This window comes from Manis pentadactyla, chromosome 3, assembly GCF_030020395.1.
Source record: "Manis pentadactyla isolate mManPen7 chromosome 3, mManPen7.hap1, whole genome shotgun sequence".
Classification (NCBI taxonomy): domain Eukaryota; kingdom Metazoa; phylum Chordata; class Mammalia; order Pholidota; family Manidae; genus Manis; species Manis pentadactyla.
The window spans coordinates 15,975,536-16,000,569 of NC_080021.1; the positions used below are offsets into that span (position 1 = coordinate 15,975,536).

The window sequence follows — 25,034 nt, forward strand, 5'->3', positions numbered from 1 at the left end:
GGATGTTGCTAAGTTCCCACCTTAACTGCCTTATGTGTTGTTCCTGTGACAGCTGGAGTCAACAAAGATAAGTTTAGCTTCTGGAAAAAACGAAATGCCAACCTTCTTTATTTTTAAACTTGCTCTAAAACTCTTCCATATAATCTGATCTTACAAATTTTGCAATAGCTATATATTAGTTAAAGCTGGAGAATGAGTAACTAAACCTGGTCTAAGTTGTATGCTTAAGCAAAAATAACAATAAAAACAAGTGCTATGCAACTTTTAGCATTTTATAAAAATCTATTCATATTCAAAGGAGGCTTAGACTAAAAATTTCAAGACAAAAAAGTATAAGACAATCTAAAACAGATGTAATATCCTAATTAAACCTAGGTGGCCTAACTAGGAAAATATTTAAGATTCCTATTCTATAAACTTCCTAATTTAGAAGAAATCAATAGCTGCTACAGTAAGGATAAAGGACTATGAAAGGTGAGAGAAGAATTTTGTTTTTATGTTTCCATTTCTAGGTCAGTGAATTGTAACCAAATATATCCAGGAAAATGGTATAAACTTACATGACTTATCATAGATTGAACAGCTTTTACATAATGGTTTAGTTCCCGATCCATCATAGCAAATTCAACCATTGCCTTGTCCATACTGTATTCGCTACTCACTTCAGCTGAAAGAAAAAGAAAGCAATTATTGTTGTCCATTTAAAATGCCATATCTGGAAAAAGTTGCACCAATATAATATATAGTCAGTCAACGGTCTAAACAATTTTGTAAAGGTATTACATATTTTGTAAAGACCTCCTTAACATATGGCTGCTTCATGCAAAATTCTAAGAATATGCCCAGTAGAAGAAGGCTCAAAGGCACTGTTGTGGGTGGAAAGAAAAGAAGCCTCAGACTCAGGAGTTCCAGGTTGTGCCTTACTTGTGTGATCTTGACCCAGTTCCTACACATCCTTCAGCCACAGTTTCCTTATCCGGGAAAGCAGCCTGTCATACATCTGTACACAAACCTCACAGGATTATTAGAGATCAGATAAGGCAGATTTTCACCTCTAGTAGGTTAGGGTATGTGGACCAATCCTCATGTTGAAAGCAACTGAAATGACTGGATAAATAGAAAAAAAGGAAAGAAAGAAGGAAATCCTAAAAATAAAAGAGCACGAGATAGTCAGAAACAATCAGGGCAAAATCTAGGGAAAACCAAAAAAGAGAAACAGCACAGAGAGCTAAAGCCGCACCCCCTCCCCCAGTCAGCTGGGTCTCCACTCCTCTAGGTAAAGAGCCAGAATTCATCCCACCTGCTCCTCCTGGCTGCAGGGAGGCTGGCCTTGGCCACTCGGCGGAACAGAGGGAAGAGGTAGAGAAAGCAAACCTGCTTCTGAAAAATTGCGGCCCGGATTCCCCTCACATGAGTGGTCCAGGGAACGTGAGCTCTGATCTTGATGTGAGGTGGCCTTACATGGCCACTACCCACAGGTACTCCCCTCTGGAGAAGAGACTTTCATCCTAGGCCTCACATAATCCTTACAAATAATTGTGAAGGCTAATGCACAGATCATAGAAGAAAAAAATAAAACACACACACATAAAACCTTATGAACCCTAAAAAAAAACCCACAAGAAAACAAGCCATCAAGGTAAGAATCAACAGAAACAGATCCACAAATATTTCAGATATTGGAATTATCTATTAGTCCGGGTGTGAAACAACTATGCTTACTAAGTTTAAAAATTAAAATACTTACAGGGAACAGGAGACTATAAAAAGTGACTAGCAAATTGAAAAAGCAAGGTAATGTTCTTAAGTGCTTTTCAACTGTTTTTCCAAGCTTCCAAATGAGTTTATTTTTGAAAGTACAGAAAAATGTGACTTTGGCATGAAGAATGCTATGAAAGTCTGCAAAATAAATAGGATGATGGTTCTCATTATCAAGGTCCCATGGATGCTAGCAAGACTTGAACCAGATAACACAAGGCCAAGGAGACCTTTCCTGTCAAGGAGAAAACAAGCGATGGCTGGGTCAGTGTTTGATGGAATGAAGCCTAAGGGAAGACTCTCTGGAGGCCATCTGTGGTTCACACGCAGCCTCAGCTGAGGCTCTAGGACCCAAGGATGTGGGGACAGGCTGAAGAACCTAAGTGATGAATAATGCAGCCTTAGGCAACAAAAGGAAAACACTAGAAGAGATCAGGCAGCTAGTCCTGAAAATTGACAATCACACCACACCTGGAAGTGATGCCCAGGCAGGTAACTTGTAGCTGAGGTCCGTGTCTTGGCCTGCTGCAGAAAAGGGCTAGAGAACAGAGACCCAAGACAGGAACTGGAAGAGGCTCCCTAACAGTTCTGGAAGAGAGGCCATGAGAAAGGCCACATCAAGTAGCAGCCCTCCATGGCTACTTCAAGGTTCCTTCTGTGATACTTCTTGTGCTTCTTGTTAACACTTATTCCCCTACTGCAGTTCTAACCTCTTTCAAAGCTGTGATTTGTGTTCATGTTTCAGAAACACCAGGCAAGGGAAGGCACAGGGAATCTGTGCCTCGTCCTACTAAAGGATTGCAGTGAGGAAAGAAGGGTACAGTGTTGCATGCAAAAAGGGCAAATAGACCAAATAAATCCCTGAAGAATTCAGGAGGAAAAAAGGGATCAACATATAGGGAGTTGGCTGCTGACTAAAAAGGTCTGTGAGAGGGGGAGTAGTGAGGGGCGGGGGAAAGACATGCACACAGACCAGCCAGAAGGTCCCTGCTCCTTCACTCCTCAGTATACAATCTCAGCTGCAAAATTCTCCCTCTCCTGCAGGAAAGCCCTTCCTAAAAATTGACAGCAAACTCTATCCTACACATCCTTCAAGGACTGAACTCAGGCCTTTCCTGCTTTGAAACTATACCAGCCTAGAAGGATCTCTTCCTTCACTTAATTTACCTTAACTACTACACCTGATACTTGGCACTTTTAGCCACAAACAATCTTGTCTTCTTATATGCATTTACCTCATTTCTCCAAACAGATTTTAATCCATTTGAAAGTAAGAAAGTGGCCCTAGCCTTCTTGGGATTCAACAAAGAACTGTAACAATTCTTCCTTCAATATTCTTATATGGCCATTATTTAACACATTTGAAAATTAGTCCTTTGCCAAACTGTAAATTGTTCTGCGTCAGATATTCAATTGAATTAAAATGTAAAAATGACATGTGATAATTAACTCATTTGCCTATTATATTTTCATTGTGGTTTTTCCACAGGAAAAACGATGGCCCCAATGCTTGGTAGATTTACACAAGATGTCAATATTCACAGAGTGACAATCCCAGAGAGTAATGTATTTCCGCACCACGCCTTTCTGCAAGCCTGGCATTAGAGAAGATCAGTGCAGATGATAAAGCTTAGAAAGTTAAGGACAATGATGAAAAAAATATACAATAATAGCTGTTGCTAAGAATTAGTAAGCACTTCATTATGTGCCAAGATTATTCCTTGCACACATATTTACATTAAACCCCACAGCAACATTAGGAGATAGTGAGTTTCATCTCTACTTTACATATGAGAAAACTGCGATGAGGTAAGCTGCTGAAGCAACTTGCTCAAGGCCACGGAAGTAGTGAATGGCAGACCTGGTCTCCAACTCAGGCTTTCTATCTGCAGTTTGCACACTTGCCCACCTGTGCTAAAAGGTGCTCAAAGATGAGAAGGACAGGCACCTCCAACTCACCCAAGAATAACTTGGGAACAAACTCTCCAGATGGGAGAAAGTCAAGGCCCTGAGATGCTCTCAGTTCCCTGGTGATTGTTCCAAGTAGGGCACCAGCCAATGCCACTCAAATGCTATCAAAACTGGAAAAGCTTTTCCAATTCCTTAAGTATAGGAAGATGGTAACAGAAGAAAGTGATTATCCCCCTTTTCAAAGATTACCAAATTTTAATGTGAAGGTAACATTTCACATCAGCAAGGCTGACTGGGTGGGTTACAAAAGCAACCAAATAACCCACTGGAAGCTACAAGAATAACTAAATCATCTCTGGCTGCTAAGACGTCAGACCCGCACCAGGCCAAGAGCACTGGCAGCAGCAGACGGAAGCAGCAGCCGCACTCGGGCAGCGGCAGAGACATGGCCAAGGGGAAGGGAGGAGCCCTCGGGCCTACGTGCAGAGATACTTCTAAGTAGAGCCCCCTGACCGAACCATTCCTGTTACCCACGGCTCTGACTGCCTCTTCCTTGGCCAAGCAGCTCGGGAGTCTAGGCATATGCACACTTCTTTACGTGCCATTTGACGGTCATCTATTCATTATAACCAACCCTTGCTGTGTTACTCAGATGAACCTGTGATAGACTTGAACATTCACTTACAAGGCAATAAAGGCACAGGGAAGGGTCCTGGGAAGAGTCTGGTGTCTCTGTGAAAACTGCACTCACAAATTCAGAAACCGTCCCTTGTATAATGTTAGAAAACTAGGTTGGAGTCAGTTTATGGGGATCTTAAATGCCTAGTTAAGAGGTTGAGACAGGGTTTAATTCTCAGTGAGAGTGACCAAAAGCTTCCAAACGAAAGTCATTTTTAAATCAAGTCATGAATTAAGATGATGAACTCAGTTAGCCGTAGTATATGGAATGAACTGGAGTTGGAAAAGGCTGACTTATAATAATGGGTGGAAACAGAAGAGAAGGTATGGGTGACAAACATTATAAATCACAGAAGGGAGGGAGACGGGAGAGAGAAGGAAGGAAGGAAGGAAGGTAGGAAAGAAGGAAGGAAGGAAGGAAGGAAGGAAGGAAGGAAGGAAGGAAGGAAGGGGAGAGGGAGGGAGGGAGGGAGAGAGGAGGGAACTGTTCCAAGAAGTTGATACAATAACTAGCTGAAATATGCCCCCCATCCCTGCCCCAGTAAATGAACTCCAGAGGGCACAGATGATCTGATTTACATTATGAAATTATAACTGTTTCTGTAAGTATGCCAGTATGAAGGCTATCCCCCTACAAATCTGTGTGCATTGTCCCAGTGATCCTGGTCAGCACTATGTCAAACACTGTGGACTGACTGCTAATAATACCTGGAGAACTTTTAAAGTGTTACTTAGACCAGGAAGAGCCATAGAACTAAACCCATTCTTTAAAGACAGTTTCTGTTTCATTTTGTTTTTTTCAAACAAAAGAGTTGCAAACCCTAGATAATTAAATAATTTTATTCACTAAAGGAAAGGCTGCTTTTTAGACTAAACAGCTCTGATATTTATATAACATAGAAAGTATCTGAATGGATGTAGTTGGCCTGCATATAATTTTCCTCAAGTTAGATAAACCTATAATTATGCAATCTAAGCAGCCACACTATTCATTAGACACGTCATTTGTTACTCAGTGTCAAAATGCACTAACAGCATATTATAACTATTACTATTCTTTTTGAATAGGCACTAAAGTTACATGATTAGTTAAACATTAAGCAGAAATTGGGGATTTCATTTGAAGATTCTACTTAAAACAAAATTCATGAGACTGATGAAAGGAAGATGATGGCTGAGAAAGAAACAAGTAGAAAAGCAAAACAGTGACAATCAATGCTAGTTGTCTTGAATATAAAAGACTTGGGTAAAAGAAAGAAGTCTGGAGAAAAATGAGGGCAAAGAGGTCTGAGAAAGGAAAGGAAGGGAGGAGACAAATGGCTATTTTTACAGATGTAGCCTCATGCAAGAAAAATTCCATGTTGTTTGTTCATGGCTAAGAGATGTAGGTAGTAAGCCTGTAGCAATATAGTAATCCTTACATAACACAGCATGGACTCATGAGAGTTTATCCAGGGTGGGTTCCAAGATTGTCTAGGGTCTATTCACACATTATTTGCTCAATATAATGCCATTTTCTAGGCTAAAGGTTAAAAATGGGGGAGCAGATTCTTTATCTTGGCTTCCCCAAGGTATTATCAGTACACCAATCAAGCTTTTGTTCCAGACCAGCGACCAGTTCTGCAAGAATGGAAAGTAAGTGATGCAGCTAAGAGACACAGCCTCAGCATCAGCTCTTCTCAATAAGGCCCTTCCTGGCCATAGCTGCCCTGTAGCCACAGCCTCAGGCATGCATTACAGAGAAATAAACTCTCTTCCCGCAGGCCCAGCCCCGAGGTTTGGGAAGCAGGGCTGAAACAGGAGCCAGAGCACACAGTACCTAGAGCCAGGTAAGTTCCCTCATCATCCCTAGGTTTTCAGAAGAACGGCCTTCAGTGACACAGACTTTAAAATGAAGACACTCCCCCTCCTCTTTCCCTTGGCAGGTCCAAACACACCTCTCTACTAGCTCATTACTCTCCCAGATGCCTTTTTGCTCTGCTCTGCTGTTCCCTATGATCTCAGCTACAAAGATCCTTTTCCAGAATCCTTCCTAATCCCCAGAGTAGAACCAAAGGCTTCATGCCTTATAGATTCATAAAGCTTTTTACCTTTTACAACTAGGGCACGTGTGCATGGGTGTGTTAGGGAGGCATGCCCTCAAAACAAATTGCACTTAGTTACCCCTTTCAACTTTTTGTCTCTGGTTCAACTGCAGTTTTGCCCTTGGCCAAGTTGTTTCCTGAAATTTTGTCCTTAACAAATAAAAACTGCAGAGTCAGATGTTTTTTATTCTACAAAGTCATGTACAGGCATGTCTGGACAGGAACAATCCCAATTATACACAGTTGATTAAATTCAACTCCAACGCATTTCATTAGTAAAATACCAATCTGAGACAAAGCAGCCATTTAGTGTTCTTAAGGGGTTGCTGACTCCAATTCAACATGAATCATACACTCAGAAGGTCTGATAAATATTCAGTGCCATTAAGTATGTATGTCCATTTTCACAGGGAGGAAGGAAGGAAAGGGGGCAGGTATAATCACCTGATTGTATTTTAAATTTCCTAAAACGGATAGGGTATAGAGTAGGGAGGTTTTACTTTCTGAACCAGAATATTTCCTCATCTCTTTAAATTAAAATTTGATTCTTCCGTATTTTGAAAACAAGAAATGTCTTCTTTTTGGATAAACTCAAATAAATGACAATATAAAACCATAGTGTTCCTTTCCTTCCTTCCACAAAACAAAAGACAAAACAAAAAACCCTTCCTCTATTAAAATATAGCTCCCACTATCTCTAGCAACACTTATCCACATGCATACCTACCTCGAGGAGTGGGTGTGTGTGTCTGTTTTTCCTGGCAGCCGAGTATTAAGCAATCATTATACATTCATCAAGAGTCAAATTTAATGACTTACTCACTGCTTGAGCAATATTGAGTAGAAACTTGGTTACTCCTCACCGCACTGTACTTTAGTCATAATTATTCCTCAACAAAGATATTAGTGTGGAGAAAAAATTAAAATTGAACCCATATTTTATAACTGCCTCCCACCAGAAATAACAGTGAAGAATAGAACAGTGCAGGACACAAACTCACAAGCAACTGGTACTTTTATAAACACAGAGAACATGGGGAAAATCTTCAAGAAACAATGACCTTTATAATCATCTTTGCCCACCTATGTAACTTTCTTATCATAATAATACAGAAAAGGGAAGCTATATAATATGGTATCTCAAAGCCAGCAGTGGAATAAGATTACATTCAAATCTAGGCTATATTACTGCTAGCTATATAGTCTTTGACAAGTTACTTTATTAGAGTCTCAGTTTTCTCCTCTGTATCATGAGTACAGTATCAGTTACCAAGAAGATATGCAGACTAAATGAGAAAATGTAGATAAAATGATCAGCACAGGGCCTGGCCCGCGGTAAGCACTAACAAAATATTTCCTGTCACTATAATGTTTGCAGAATGGAGAACTACTCTGTAAATGTAATTAGTCTAAATGCTGAAAGCATTTTGCTCCTAGAACCAAATGGTATCAAGTGAAAATCATCTCTTAACACTCCACTGTTTCTACTACCTTGAGATCAATGCTCTAAATTGAACTTCCAGGACTGCAAGACTCAATGTAAAGCTCTGTAAACCACCCCCACAGCACACTCACACACTCATGTCCAGAAACTCCCTACCTAGCAAATGCCTACCAAGCACTTACTACATGCCAGGAAGAGGGGAAAAGTGCTTTAAATCAAGGAGCAGCTAATCTTGTCCACAGAAGAAAGGTTTAGCAGGTGGGGGGTACACACAAACTGTGTCTTGAAGGATGAGTAAGTGTATCACCAGACAGGGGCAGAGGCTAAACCAATGTCCTTACTCCTCTCCTCAGAGGCTGACTTAAGAATTTACATCTGCAACCAAAGCACTGGGGGTGAACAGAGGAGAAAGATTAAAAAAAGGAACAAAATCTCACTGAATGCTGACAGTGTGTAGGCACTTTGAACACAGTATTCAACCCATCCTTGGTTACAATCATGTGAACCAGGTGTTATTACACACAATTTCGAGATAAGGAAACTGATCATCACAGAGGCTCAATCATTTGCCCAGGTCACATTGTTAATAGACGGCGAAGTTAGGAACTGACCTCAGGTCTGACTGAAAGTTAGCATGGAAGACACATGCTACAGTATCTGAACTACCACACAGAAATAAATAAAACACACTCATGCAAAAGTCATGGAGGAATGACTACTGGGTTCTCTAGTTAAAGGAATTCTCCTAAACATTACCTTCTTTTAAAAGAGAGAGACAGGAAGTGCAAGAGACTGACTGACTGATGTAAATAACTCTACCCCAGAGAAATGGAGACCAACTTTCACTAAAGAAGCAGATTAATTCCTTAGGATGAGTAGTTAATATTCTATAAACAACCACACTAAACCTATAGCTCAAAATATTGCTTGGAGAAAACTCTATGAAAATTTAAGTTCCCAAAAATCACAGAGATTAATCTCTGGACACAATGTAGTCTCTACCACTCACCAAAATCACTATGAATCCCAGGCCAAGGGCATCTATCACTTTGAAACATAACCACAGAGCTCTTTTGGGTAACAAGGCCCTAGAATCTTCAAAGATCAAGTTTGTCTTTTATGTGACTTAAATCCTTATTTTACAGTTTCTTGCCTATTTCTTCCTATCTAATCCCTGGTAGACTGGAAAGATAAAGTCAAGGCAGCAGCATTTCCATCTAACATAATTTCAATGACTGCCATTTCTCCCTGGTTTTCAAGTCTTTGGCTTTGTCTAAGTTCTAGTTAAAGGGTGAGGCCTGAAGGCCCAGGAGGCTTAAGGAACAAAGCCTGGTTGTGATTTCTGGTTCAGCACAAAAATTTTGGCATGAATTTGTGGCGGCAAAGACAAAAGGAAGTGAGGCTTAAACTTCATGTGATTATCGAGAAAATTAAATGGGAATGTAGGCAAAGCACCTAACATGATGTCTTCAACACAGCAGGTGCTTAATATATGGAGTCTATTTTACTGTTAACCAAGGGTACTTTGCAATATTCCCCAATACAAGTCTTTTATTTCGCTTAAGCTAGGACCTATTGAATCACAGATTCATCTTACCTACTTTCTAAAATTAATAAAGCATATGGTTGAAAAACTCAAACAGTACAATAATGTAGTTTCTCCAATTCCAAACTCCCTCCCCAGAGGCAACCACTGTATTGAGGTTCTTGGAAATGTAATCCCATGGACATATTCTACATATAAGACACCCTCTTTTAAAAAGCAACACAGAGATTAAAGTGCTTATAGAAGCGCCAGAAGGAAGGAAATAAAAATGGCCAAACCTGAGGGAAAACTACTCTCAGAATCCTTTATACTGAAAATCCTATCAACATTCTCTCTGTGCCCCAGTCTTCTGTAAGTGCACACGAAGAGGACGAACAGCCAGTGGCTGCTTCGGTTTAGTGTTAGAATATCCACTGTAAAATAACAACACAAAGGCAAACAAACACATCTGGGAATACTAGAAAACAGGAAAGGAGCGATGCTAAACAAAGAATAAAATATGAGTGTTAGAGGAGGAACTGCTATTCACCCAGTGAACAAATATTTACCAGGCACAGCCATACTCCGGGCACTGTGCTGGGTGCCCAGGAGAGAGCAGAACAAGGTAAACACTATACCTTCTCTCAGAGAATTTCTGCAAATTTCTGCCCCATGCTAAAATTTCTACAAGCCCCGATACAACTCCCAGGCCTTTGTTTGGCCGTTGGTATGATGGGAAAGCTTGTTCTACTGAGCAGCTCTAATTATTAGAGTCCCTCCAAACACAGAGCTGATTCAGCACCTCCCTAGGATAATTTCGGGCAATTACAACAATAAATCGAATTACTCTTTCCCACTTAACTTATTTATGCCTCACAGCCTCCGTATAGTGCTTTTACTCTCTGTTTTATGTTTAGGTTTAGGAAACTGAGGCTCAAGGGCTCAAGGAAGGTAAGTGATTCCACTGAAATCATTACTCAGTGTCAGAAGCAGGACTTGAACCCTAACCGTCAAGTCCAACTTGAGCTACAGAAGAGCTCCCTGCTGGGCCACACAGAAAGATCAGCTTCAGATCACAGCCCTTCAAAAGATCCGAAGGTAACTATTAAATAGCTTCTACCTGAGGGTCTTTGCTTCTCTAGGATATATAATTTGTCAGAGTCCTTTTTAAAAGATGGGCTCCAGAATAAAAACCATTGATTACAGCAATAGTGTCAACCAAGGAAGACTATGATAACACTGTCATCACTATGATCATGCATTGACCTTGGCAATAAAAACAACAACAGCAAAAAAAAAATCAACAGAAACTGCCATTAAGTCAGACCTCTTCTTTCCTATATTAGTACCACTGAGATCTTCAGTCTAAAATTCAATACCGGAAACTATCAGATCTCATGGTTCTTAACTCTGGCATTCCATTTCATTCAGGAGGTAGAGGTCCTTCTAAATTTCAGTATGTCATCTAATTACCAGCTACCCTTTCCTATTTTCTGTGATCCGTCAATTTGACAGCCTTGCCTTTCTTAGTTTTCTGTCAAGACATTAAATAATAGCTAACATTTATTGAGCACTTACTGTGTGCCAGACACTATGTTATGCAACTCACATGCATCATTTCATTTAATCTTTACAATAACTGTGAAGAAGACTGTACCATCTCCATTTGACAGAAGAAAAAACAGGCTCAGAGAGGTTAAATACTTTGAACCAAGAAGCTCTTACAGCTAATGAGCTGTAGAGGGAAGACTCAAATCAGGGTCTGTTAAATAACAGAGTCTAATCTCCCAACTACCTCAATAATCATCACCCTTTGGGCATAACCCATTTCCATGCCATAAAACCTTGCCAAGTGCCTGCCTAAGATCTATGCATATTAGATTAGAAAGCATTCCTACTGTACCAGGGCAATCACCCTACCTTAAAAAAGGCAGGGTGGGAGTAGAGAGGAACTAGGGTGATCAAGAACAAAAATAACAAGCTCATAAATGACACAGTTACTCAAGAAAAAGCTAATGACCTTTTATGCTTGCACACGGATAGTAAGTGCCTTAGAACAGCATATCTCTGCATTCATTTTAAATAAATTTACACCAGGAAAAAGATTACAAATGGGGTCAGTCTACTTTAAAATGAAAAGTTAACGAAGGAATGCTTTAATTAAATAGAATTTAAGTCCTCAAAAACTATAAACATAGATATCTAAGCTGGCCTGTGCATACAGTAAAACAACAAATTTGACTGGACCTATACTGTTGGAACTCAACCAAGAATTAGGAGAAGTGCAAATTGTAGCGCTCCAAAATCTTACAACTACAGACTATTTACTGTTAAAAGAACATAAGGGATGTGAACATTCCCCAGGAATGGGTTGTTTTAATTTGTCTGATTTCTCTCAGACTGTTCAAGTTCAGTTGGACAATATCCACCATATCATAGATAAGTTTTCACAAATGCCTAAGGTGCCTAACTGGTTTCCTTGGTTTCACTGGAGATGGCTGGTAATTACAGGTATGCTTTGGTTATGTAACTATACTCCTATTATGTTAATGTGTGTGCGCAATTTAAGTAGTAGCTTAAAACCTATACATGCTGAAGTTACTCTACAAGAAGATATGTCAAAGAAATAATCAATCTTCCCATGTTTTCTTCCGCCTGCTACTTCTTTAGCTTTTCTTCTTCCTTCCTAATTACAACCGTTAAATAGAATTCGTGCCTCATATCAAATTTACCAAGTATCATAATTCTCCAAGTGGTAAAGATACCTCAAGACAAATGCTGGGCATAGAAGCTACAGGGCATAAATATGCAAAGAAATAAAAAGCTAACCATTTCAAACAATAAGGCTTCTCTCTCACTTACCAACTTTACATTTCCCTGTATGGCCCCGGAAGATGACTGGTTAGCCAGAGACGGGTAAGATTCCTCAAGGGAGGAACAACCTAAGACAGGCACAGTCGCAGGGGGGTTATCAGGTGAGAAACTGGGGATCAACAGAGGTGAGGCTTAGAACCTCACCCCCCCACGTTCTGAGAGAAATCTTCTGCATACGTGGATGTTTTATTGCCCTTGTCTAGCTTGGATTAACACATAGTCTACAGGCACACACCTGATCATCTACATTTGCTCTCTTACAACACTAAACTATGTTTTCTACCTTTATCTTGTATCTACCTACCACTTCAGCATTTTATTAAAAATAATAATAATAAAGAGAGAAATGTGGTATCCACATATAAATCAAGTATAAAAACCAAATGAGTATTCATATTTGAACTGACTGTTTATAGTTCATAATGCATGAGCAAAACCGAAAGTTTCTGTGATGACTGCCCTTGTACTGTTCACTATGTAACTTATTCATTATGTAAGAATTTGTTCTCCATGTAAGAACTTGTTTCTTATGCCTCAGAAGATTGGAGACTGATGAAAATTAGGCTTGGGGTGGATTAATGATTGTGCATTGAGCATTGACTCCCCTATACAGAATTTTATTGTCATTAACAACCATTTGATCAATAAATATGAGAGATGCCTTCACAAAAAAAAAAAAAAAAAAAAAAAAAGGACAGACTTCCAATGGTAAAATAAATAAGTAACCGGGATGTAATGTATAGCATAAGGAATATAGTCAAGATATTGTAACAGCTTGGTAGGTTGATAGCTGGTACCTAGAATTATGTATATAAATGTTTTATCACTGTGTTGTACACTTGAAACTAATGTAATGTAATACTGTGCGTCAACTACCCTTCAATAAAAAATAATTATCTAAAAAAAAAAAGAAAAACAACTATAAACATAAGCTTGCAGGGAGCTGAAATGATGTAGATTAGATTATAAAATCTATGATGGCAGGGTCTACAATCTCTGTTATTTACCTAACTCTCAAATGCTGGTCTAAAGGAGAAGCATTTGGTTCTAGGAAACATTTCTTTCTTTAAGGAAAGAGCAGAAGTGTAATCACAAATGGAGGGAACAACGGTATCTCATATCCTTATCTTTCAGAGGATAATTTCTATGCTAATTTTGGAAAATAAATTTGATTTCATGGAAACAGTGACCAATCAATTCATTAAAACTTAAATCACTGACAGCTCCAGAAAATAAGTCATAATTTACTATAAATATTATAGTAACTATTTCCATCTGACACAGCATGTTCCCTTATATTTGTACCTCCACACAGTGAAAGTTCTTGAAAGGGTGTCTGAGATTCTATAAGGTAATATTTCTTCATTATTTTTCATATCATTTCCAAGATGTTTTACTTTCATTTTATCTGACTTTAATCAGCAGGGACTCCCAATACTGATTCTGTCTCGCCTCCTTTAAAAACCTCTTTATCAAAGAAATTATGATCCATAAACACTTAAATCTGCTAGAAATGGCTCAGAGACCTCTTTCTCCGTAAAATAAACTACTTCTGTGATGGGAATTAGCACCTACTATGTATCTGTTCTGGATTGCAATTATAATGAACTGCCAAGTGGTATAAAGAACTATTAATATTCAATGAGTGACTAACTGGTTCGGTAACACTGCGGTACCATGTATAAAATGGAAGGTCCCAATCAATCACATCGCACATGCAAGCACCCACCCTCAGCAACCAGTCACAACTAAAACAGGCAAGATCTCAATCCTAAGGTCATCTCAGCCTTCTGGGCATCCTCCACATCTAACTGTTCACCAGGTGCTATCTGTATGGCCTGCTCAAGACAACTACTACCTCCTTTCCTCCTTAGCAACTACAGCTGCCCTTTTCCAGCGTTGATGTGTTACTTCCTCAGGTTATAGCTTTTCTTCCTGAATGATTTCCTTTTCCAATCTTTTTTCCCTCCAATCCTTTTTCCATGTCGTTACCAATTATCAAGAAAAAGTCTGATACAATCTTATGTATCAAAAACCTACCATAGTATTTCCATTTCTGGTCATGATAAAAGTACAGGGATCAAATTTATTCTCCTGCCTGAGACAACCAAAAATTTCAAAATGCAGATAAATAAATAAATAAATAAATAAATAATAGTTTGCAAGACACTAGACATAATGGAAGGAAGAGGAAGGAGAGTGACCGGGAACACAGGAGGTGAGCCCTGTAACTGCCCCATTTCACTGTCTTGAGAGAGTTTTCAGGCCACAGGGCACACAACACCAATCAAAATCTCAACTGACTTTTTTTGAAGAAATTAACAAACTGATTCTAAAACTCATATGGAAATGCAAAGGAACTCAAATAGCCAAAACAACCTTGAAAAACACAAAGTTGGCGGACTAATACCACCCAACTTGAAGACTTACTAGAAAGCTTCAATAATCCAGGTTGTGTGGTATTTGGGTAAAGACAGACAGACAGACCCCTAGAACTAAACAGAGTCCAGAAATACAAACAACTATATGGATAACTGATTTTGACAACAAGCAAAAGCAATTTAATGGAGGAAGATAGTCTTTTCCACAAACAGTGCTGGGGCAAGTGGGTTATCACTTGCAAAGAAACAAAAAACAAAAAACAAAAGCAAAAAAACCTTTGATTTATACCTCATACTTTTGTGTCATATTCAGAAATTTAGTCAGAATGAATCACAAACCTAAATACAAACCTGAAACTCTAAAATTTCCAGAAAAAATTATAAAGAAAATCTTTGGGAACTTGGGTTAGGCAAAGGTATCTTAGATACAACACTATAAGTACAATCTATAAGAGAATAAAATCAAAATTCAATAATAATAATAATAAAATAGCCCAATGACAAGTGGGAACAAGATTTGAATAGACACTTCACTAAAGAGATGAATGCCAAAAAAGCACATGAAAAGATACTCAGTATTGGTCAAGAGGAAATGTAAACTAAAACACTATTAAGATATCACTGCATGTTTATTAGAATGGCTAAAATTAAGAAGATAGCTCAGATCAGTGTTGGTAAAGACGTGGAATGACTAGAGGACTGCCTTAATGTATTCCATACACAGATTCCTATTTTCAGACAACTATATTACTAAGAAAGTACATTTTACCATATAATTTAAGCCACGTTTAATATAATCTAATCTTATCATAATGACTCAGAAGGGACTTCAAATGCATATGTCTCTCCATGTCGTCATTATGGTTTTACTGTACTAGTCAAGTATGGAAACATGAGTCAACAGAAATTTTTTATGTAACAGATTTCAAAGACACCAACTTTTAGTCTATAATTATATCACAAGAGTATAATTGCTTTTTATTATCATTTGTTTTCTTCAATCCAGTGGTTCTCAAAGTATGGTCACTAGACCAGCAGCATCATCGTCACCTGGGAACTCAGAAATGCAAACTCTCAGGCCCTATAACAGGCAACTCTGAAACCCTGGGTGGGGACCAGCAATCTGTATTTTAACAAGTCCTCCAGGTAATTCTGAAACTTGGTAAAATTGGAGATTCACTGTTCTAAGGTATGTTTTAAAGTTCAAACCATAAACTGCCTTATATCTGAGATTCTGAGTTCACAGAATTTTAAGATGAAAAGGAGCTGATACTTCAGATCAATGTTTTCAGCAAATCTAGAACTCAACCAGCTGTTTCCCTATTTGTATAATCCCTGAATTATTTCAGGTCTTTTATTAAGCTATAAAACCAAACTGATGTAAGGTCCCATAAGTAATGCATTCTATAAAAGCCTTTGTTTCAAAACAAACTTTTTTACTTAAATATCCTGAGTCATTTACTCACATTTATTTTTGCAACTGTACCCAACATGCCTTCCAAATTTACTAGATTTGCTTCTAATTTCAGCTACAAATTGTCATCCTCCAGTGAGTATCTGTGCAACTTTTAATTAGGCTCATCTAAGTGGAATGGATTTTTAAAATAATTCTAGTTATAAATTTTAATTGTTTCAGAGAGAGACTTCAGATAGAGGCAGAATGAAAGTGGAAATGGTAGTGGACTGAATCAGGATATTTGGGGCTGTTAACAATTTTCTCAGAGACTTTGAGTTAATAACTTAATCTTTCTGGGGCTCGGTTCCTTCATTTGTAAGAGGAAATGAAGAGTAGATGCCCTAAGTGGCCATTCAGGTCTGAGCAACTATAAATCTGTATCTTAGTCTTACTCTATGGTTCCTTACTTTTATTATTATAAGACTGTTTAGTATTTATTAATATGATGTTGCCAAACTATTTTAAGTATTATATCTGTTTTTACCAATTAAAAAAATTTTAAAGATATAAGACCGTCACTACACCACTGCTACTTTGAGTTGCTGAAGCATCAAAATAACAGTGTGACTTTAAGTCTCTTACTTTCTCTTCAACTGGCTAGTTTGTGTCTGAAACTATGAGAAGGCATAGCATGAACTGCCAAAAGCAAAGATTTCACAATGTCATAAACACCACAGACTCTGGAGGCAGACTGCCTGGGCTTGAATTCCAGATCTACTACTTAAGAACTTCTTGTGATACTGGGCAACCTACACTTTCTAAACCTGAATTTTATCAATCTTCTGTTAAGAGAGAATAACAATAGTACCTTCTTCATAGAAATTAAATGAGCTAATTAATAAAGAACACTGAACAAAGAGCGCAGTACATAATAAACACTCAATAAGCATAAGATATTTTTATTAATATTACTTGCAAAACTGGCCCTCTATTCAGAAGCTACCAGAACTGATCTGCAATTCAAGTTAGTAGACACACACACACACACACACACACACACCTGCTTTGTGCAAGGCACCTCACTACCCACCATAGGTGTAAGGGTTCTTAAACTTCAGGATGTATCAGAATTACTTGGGATGCTTATTTAAAATGCTGATTCCTGAGAGATAAAAGCACCCTTATGTTTCTTGCTACATTATTTACAATAGCCAAGATATAGAAGCAACCTAAGAGCCCATCAGTAGATGAATGGATAAAGAAGATGTGGTACATATAATATACACAATGAAGTATTATTCAACCATTAAAAACAAAATAAATCCTGCCATTTGCAACAACATGGATGGATCAAGAAGGTATGCTCAGTGAAATAAGGCAGGTGAAGAAAGCCAAATACTGTATGATTTCACTTATTTGTGGAATACAAAAGCAAAGCAAAACAAAATGAACAAAACAGCAGTAGACTCAGAGACACAGAGAAGTGACTGGTAGTTACCATAGGGGAGGAGTTGGGGTGGGTGTGTGGGAAGGTTGAGTTTAAAAGGGCACAAAAATTCTCAGTCATAATGTAGGTTGATCATGGGGTATAGTAGTTAAAGTATGGAGAATACACTCAATGATTTTGTAGAATCTTCTTATGTTGACAGATAGTAGCTGTACTACTTGGAGGGAGGATTTAATAATATGGGTAACTGTTAAACCAATATGGCACACACTTGAAATTCATATGATTGTATATCGTCTATACTTCAATTAAAAAATAATAAAATAAAATAAAATAAAATGCTGATTCCTGGATCCTATTTCCAGAAACTCCAATTCTGCAATTTTTAAATAAGCATCATAGGTGATTTTTCTAAGGCAGGCTGTTGAGGACCGCAGTCTGAAAAACCTTTCTGTAGGGGTTTCAAAGAGAAGGAATCTTCCCTTCAAGTACTCACGATCTCCAAGCATTTTTTCCACTTCAGAACTTGCTGTGACCACCAATGTTGCATGTCCTGGCTGTGTACACCTAATATGGTCCTTTCACATAGATTCCATTTGCCATTACGTAAGTTCCAATATCTATATCCTAATGCAATGATATAAGTCAATTCTTTGCCCTATATCTGAGATCTGCCTAATCCTCTATACCCCAACACTCCCTAACCCTTAACTACTGAAGGTTCCTGATATAAGGGCTATGCCTGACCTCTAAAAGCAGAAGATTCACTAACCCTGCCTTCTGATCTCTAAACCTGACCATGGTTTCATTCATAATCCTGTTCTCAGCCTTACATTTTCAACACTGTTCCCAGCAAACATCCCAGTATATCTTCAGCATAATACACATTTTCAGAATGAGACTGCATGATGTCAAACCCATCTCATCAAGAATGTTAGAGTATTCAAAAACACCAGCAACAAAGCAACAATCAGGGATCAAGTGATCCTGGGTCAGAATGCAGACTATGATGAAGGAATTTAACTGTATTATGAATGCTTGACATGAACCTACTGACAGGAGTGGGGCAACAAAGGAGCTGACCTAAGTAACCTTAACAGTGTTAGACTGGAAGCTGTAAAAACAAAGACAAAAGAACGGCACATAAACACCATGCTGGCTGATGAAGTTGACTGTCATGCAGGGACGGGTTAATAATTCTGAAACTGCTTTACGTGTAAACTGGGGTCAAATGGAGGGTAGATAGTGGGAGCCTCTATTAACATGGATGCTTAAGACAGAAATTTGAGTACCACCACTGACTTCGTCCTTTCCCTCAACAGCCATGTTCAGTCAGTCACTGAGTTTCATCAGTTATCCCCCTTTGTCTTGTATGAATCTGAGCACTCCTCACCAACCCCACATCGCTTTCCTAGTCCCAGGCCCTGTCCTATCATGCTCAGGGACTACTGCAAGAGATTCCCAATTGGGTTGGCCTATCTTCAGGCTCATTGCTATGAAGCCATTTCCCACATCACAGTCAGAGAATTAATGAAAAACATAAATGTTCTTATTCCTATTTTTTAACCTTTTCAAAGCTTCTCACTGCTCTAAAAAGTCTAAATGCTTAATTTGACTTAGGAGAGCCTAGTAGCCCTCTCGAGGCCCTTTGCTATTCTCTCCAGCCTCTTCTCAGTACCCCGGGCCACGTCTGTGTTAGTTACTGCCGTATTTCCAACACCTAGCACAGGCGGTATTAATCCTTACGATCTCTATACGAATGCTACCCCCTCATTGAAAGGCAGAGTTTATTTTCTTTACCCATGAGTAGAGGGTAGCCCTGTGCTGCTTTGAATAACTGGATAAAGTAGAAGCAACGTTCTGGGCCTTCTGAGCCCAGTTCTTAACAGGTCTGGCAGCTTCTGCTTCCTTCCCCTTGGAAGAGCTACCGAGCTGGGAGAAACCCAGACCACACGGAGAGGCTATGGGAGGGAGAGTCCCATGGCCCTGATCAGCGATTCCAGTGAGCAACCGGACAAGTCAGTGGCAATTGCCAGCCATGATGTGCGCCAGCCGGCAAGTTCTAACCCAGTCAAGTTCCCAAATGGCTTCCATTTTAACAGACATCACATGGAGCGGAAGAACCTCCTAGCCCAGTTCAGTCACCCACTGAAACATGAGCTATTAAAAAAAAAGGGGGCTGTAGTTTAAAACATTGACTTTTAAGGTAGTTTGCTCCTCAGCAATATGGGCGTATGCCAACATGGGTGAAACCCCACTCCTGGTACCAACTTCATTACTGCTACTTAACAAATAACTCCAATAAGCGCCATCTCTTGATATGGGGGACAGCACTGCAAGCACAGTCATGGGAGGACTGGGCTGGAGGTGTCACTGCAGGGTAGTTATGACTGCACGTGATAAATACTCAGTACCTCTAGTAAATATATTAGTGCTGTCCTCTACCTTAGACCTCATTTCTTTTCCAGATCTAGATGTAAAAATGTGTTCTTAATGAAAAGGAGAAGTTAAATCAATCACCTGTTAATGTGAAAGAGACAAAATCAAATTTCGGCAAAGGTATTTTCCCAAGGTTCTTTTGAGAAACCTATTCCCACGCTGCTCAACAGGGACCAAACAAAACCTAGATATACAACAAGGTACATTAAAGTCCCTGTTCACATGGCAGCCATTTGCTCTGCTTATCCTTTAACTATATTAAAGTGTAAGCGGCAGAGTAGGTGAAGAATGTTCCTAGTATTTTGACAGGTTTCCCTACTGGTAATATGGCCAAGAGTTGTAAGGATGGGAAACAAAAAAGCAATCTCATTGGAGTGAATATGTAAATATTTGTTAAATACATGAAGGAAAAGTAAATTACTGGAACACACAATCAGTTAACCACAAATTAAGAGTGGAAAAGAAAGAAACTGCTATACAGTTGAGCACCTGAAATTCCTCTTAGACCGTGCATGGTCATGTCTGCCATCCATCAGGGTCTAAGAGGTTTCTGGGTATCATGGGGACTTGATACATGAATCTGGTAGGATTTCCTACAGGAACTACTATCTGTATTTTGCTTTCCAATTATTAAGTGCCAAAACACAGGTGTACCGTGTGCTTTGGAAATTATAAAATCAAAAAGAAATCGCACATCATAACACTACCCATTTCAATATTAAGGTCCAGCCACGATCAAAATGTTCTCATAAGTTTAGCTTTGATGGAACAAAGATAAGGGAGATACAGAGTAATCCTTTCAAACTTGACAAATTCCAAAACTACCTGAGAACTCTGGAATGCTCTATTTCAAGAGGATCGAGCACACCAACAAAACTCCATCTTCTATGTGACGTATTACATAATCCTTCTCTGCTAACTGGTCTAAATGTCTATTTTAGACCATCCCACAGGAGCTCGGATCCTTTTCATTTGCACTTAAATCCCATACTAATTTTTCTGAAACTAGAGCATATTTCTGTTCTTAAACCATACCAGAAATGTCACTTTCATTCCTATTAAGAAGATAAGGCATAATGAGGGGGGGACACAGGGGGAGGGATGTACAGCACAGAGAAGACAAGTAGTGACTCTATAGCACCTTACTTCACTGATGGACAGAGACTGTAATGGGGTATGTGGGGGGGACTTGGTGATGGGGGGAGTCTAGTAAACATAATGTTCCTCATGTAATTGTAGATTAATGATACCAAACTAAAAAATTAATAAAATAAAGAAGATAAAGCCCATCCCCCACTCCTCTACACACAAACACGTTTGACCATCACTCAACACACATTCTCCATTCCCATCCCAACAGGAAGGTACACACTTTAAGTTGTTTGGCCACTAATTCTTTTCATGATCAAAGCAAGTGTTTACAGGCTGACCAGCCAAGGTGAGAAATAAGTCCAACAAGAAATGCACAACAAGACATATAACTATTTCAAACTAGGAACAACTATAAAAAAGTGACATTACTCATATTTAACATGCAAGGAAAAGGAAGCTCAAAGAAGTGAAGTATGGTTCAACCACACAGCTGGTAGACAGCAGAACTTGGGATTGTAATTCATGGCTATCTGTACAATGGTACTTCTGTATAACACTATTATGAGCCAAGAGCTCCAAAGGAACATCTCTCTCATCTGCAAAAAGGCCCAAATAATTAATTATTAGCAAAAACAAAATAGCTGACCAATAACATGTAAGTACTACATGCCAAGCATTGGGAAGAACATTTTATACACATTACTTAGTTCTCACATCTACCCTAAATAAGGTGGGAGAGTAGAAGGGATGTATGTGGGCACACAGTTAAATATTCATTAGTTATTAGTTGCTATTTTACAATAATATCCGCATTTTACAGATGAGGAAACCAAAACTTCACCTTAAAGTCACAATGCTGACAGCTGGCAGAGTTGAGTTTGAATCACTTGATTCCACAACTAGGTCTTAAAGCCCTGATATTTTGCCTAGCCAACCAAAATATCATACTGCTCTATTTGGCAAAAAAGGGAAAGAAGAAAGGAATCTGTCAGCAACCACGGCCTTACTCCACTAAGAGATGTACAACATCTTGATGTAGTAAGTGCTGAAGCTGTAACATGTGGTAGTGAAAATCTCAGGCCCAAACTGAAGCTCATCTTCAATCTGAACTACCTGCAGTTCCCTAAATCTGCCAGGTGTTAGGAGACAATTCTTTATGGGTCTCGTACAGCTCTGAACATCTTGGGAACACAGGCACTGACTGGCCGTTTTGTTCCAGTCCATCTTTTCAAGGATGCTTGTGTAATGAACAAAACTTTGGAAGACTGAGATAGTTGTCTTCCCCCAGAGCAAAGAATAATAAAGATAATGTCTTCCTCCAGGACAAAAGTCAGGCAGGTTTACTGCCTATTATAAACACCTGGGTTCCCTAAGCTCAGGGTTTCTCAGCTAAGGCACAAACCCACTGCAGTATTACCCTGGCCCCTTCCATATCATTCCCAAATAACTTGGGGTGGGAGCAGCAAGGTGAACCTACAGGAACCTGACTTCACATTCCTTACAGGCAACAAGTGAGAAAGGCCTCGTCTTGACCCAGGAGTCTCCTCTTCTGCCAGCGTCCATGAAACTGTGGCAGGCTAACTTGTTAGCTTTCAGGTAGGGTAAAACCTCAAACCCTTCACAGATCTTGAGACCAAGCTCTTCATGCCTCTTCTTATCTTTGCTTCTCTCAGCAATATCCTCTCCTACTCTGTAGGGAACACCTACTTATCTTTTTGGCATCACCTCCTGTATGAAATTTCTCCTAAAGGCCTCCAGCTAGAATTGACTACTAACTCCATGGCGCCTCCACTGTTTCCTGCAAATGGTTTCCTATCACAGCACCTTTATGAGACTGACGCGCTACCAATTTATTGTTTTCAACTCAAAATTCACCTCTTAATATACATTCTGTGATAATGGATGAAATTGCTTTAAGCATTTATCATTACAGTGAGCATAATGTTAAGCTTTCTCAATAGAGGGTGCTAGAAGGACACTGCAGGAGGGAGTTCTCTTAATGCTGAAAGACTGGATGATTTTGTCCAAATATCAGGAACAAAATAAGGATGTCCATTCTTGCCACTGCCACTCAATATTGCACTGAAGGTTCTAGCCAGGGCAATTAGGCCAGAAAAAGAAATAAATGTAATGATATTGGAAAGGAATAAATAAAACTCTTTATTCACTGATGATATGATCTTGCATATAAAAAAATCCTAAGGAATTCATTTTGAAAAAATTAGAATAAACAAATTTAACAAGGTTACAGGACACAAGATCAAGATATAAAGTTTTTCATACAACTGTAATGAACAACCTGTAAGTGATTGAAAATTCCATTCATAATAACATCAAAAAGAATGTTTTGAAAGGAATTAACAAAAGAATAAAACTAATACTATGAAAACATTGTTGAAAGAAATGAATGATAGAAATAATGTAAAAAAAAAATTCCTATGGTAATAGATCAGAAGACTTAATATTGTGAAGTTGGTAATATTGAAGGTACCAAGGTACCTTGGCCATTCAACAAGATACCAAGACCATTCAGTGGGGGAAAGAATGGTGCTGGAACAACTAGAGAGCCATATGCAAAAGAATGAAATTGGATCCTTAATTCAAAACATACATAAAAATTAACTCAAAATAGATTTAAATGTACTCGCTAAAACCATAAAACTCTAAGGAAAAAAAATTGGGATACATTTGTATGACCTTAGATTTGGAGTTGGGTCCTTAAATATGACACCAAAAGCACAAGCAGTAAAATAATCATTGGACTTTATCAAAATCTAAAACTTCTACCCTTCAAAAGAACAGTATCAAGAAAGTCAGAAGACAATGGTGAAAAACTTTGCAAATCATAAATTTGGTTACTGACTTGCATGTAGTATACATATAAAGAACTCTTACAACTCAAAAATGTAAACAGAAATAATTCAACTTGAAAATGGGTGAAGGACCTGAATGGACATTTCTCCAAAGAAGATGTACAAATGGCTAGTAAGCACATGAAAAGGTGCTTCACACCATTAGACATCAGGGAAATGCAAATCAAATCCACAATGAGTTACCAACTTGTACACAAATGTTCATAGAAGAATTTTTTGATATACAAATAATAATTTATTAAAAACAATCCAATGTACATCAACTCATGAATACACATATAAAATGTGGCAATTAAAGATGGTGGTGTGAGAGGAGAGACAGACGCTTCCTCCTAAAACTGGATACAATTAGAAAATATAGCTGGCACAACTAATCCTGAGAGAGCAACAGGAAAGAGGACGGCGCCAGACTGGACACACCTGGAGAAAAGAGCAGCCCTCACGAACGGGGTAACGTACCAGAGCTGTGGCTCCCGGGACCCGAGCCCCTCCCCCACCCCAGCTCACCGGCGGGAGGAAGACAAACGGAGCAGGGAGGGAGTGGAAGGCCAGGGACTGCTGAATCCCTAGCTCTGGAGATCTGCGCTGGGAGCACAAACCTACATTTCATGGTGCTTTCATCATACTCTTCTGATTATGGGGTTGGAAAGCTGGGACAGGCGGAGTTCCTGGGGAGACTGGGATTCCGGCCATTTGTGGAAAGTAGGGATCCATATCCGGCTGCTCTGAGACAAAGGCTTCTATCTATATGCTCGGCCCACTGGCTCAGGCAGCGGAGACAGGCACAGCAGCCGGGAGGCGGGGAACAGCTCTTTCCCCCCCCCAGGCACCAGTATTGCTCCCCTGCGACCCCCGACATTGCTTCAGGGGCTGAGCAGCTCCAGAGTAGAGCTTCTGGACACTAGAGGGCGCCATATACAAATATGAAATGCCAAAGAAACCTGGTCCAGTGTAAAATTATTAATACAACTCCTGAGAAAGATTTAAATGATATGGACTTCGTGACTCTTCCTGAAAGGGAGTTCAAAATAAAAGTCATCAACATGCTAATAGAGGTACAGAAAGACATCCAAGAACTCAGGAATGAATTCAGGTCAGAGATCTAATCGTTGAAGGGCACGATGGAGGGTAT

At 39.1% G+C, this 25,034-nt stretch overlaps 1 protein-coding gene across 1 annotated transcript in view; it reads right to left on the reverse strand.

The window, feature by feature from the left end:
- The window catches only part of LOC118935858 (serine/threonine-protein kinase TAO1-like), a 136,540-nt gene that overhangs the window by 84,863 nt on the left and 26,643 nt on the right, over positions 1-25,034 (reverse strand). The window contains exon 3 of the mRNA XM_057497744.1: positions 561-667. The gene's annotated coding sequence lies outside the window, so the exon portion shown is untranslated. The remainder of the gene's footprint in view (positions 1-560; positions 668-25,034) is intronic.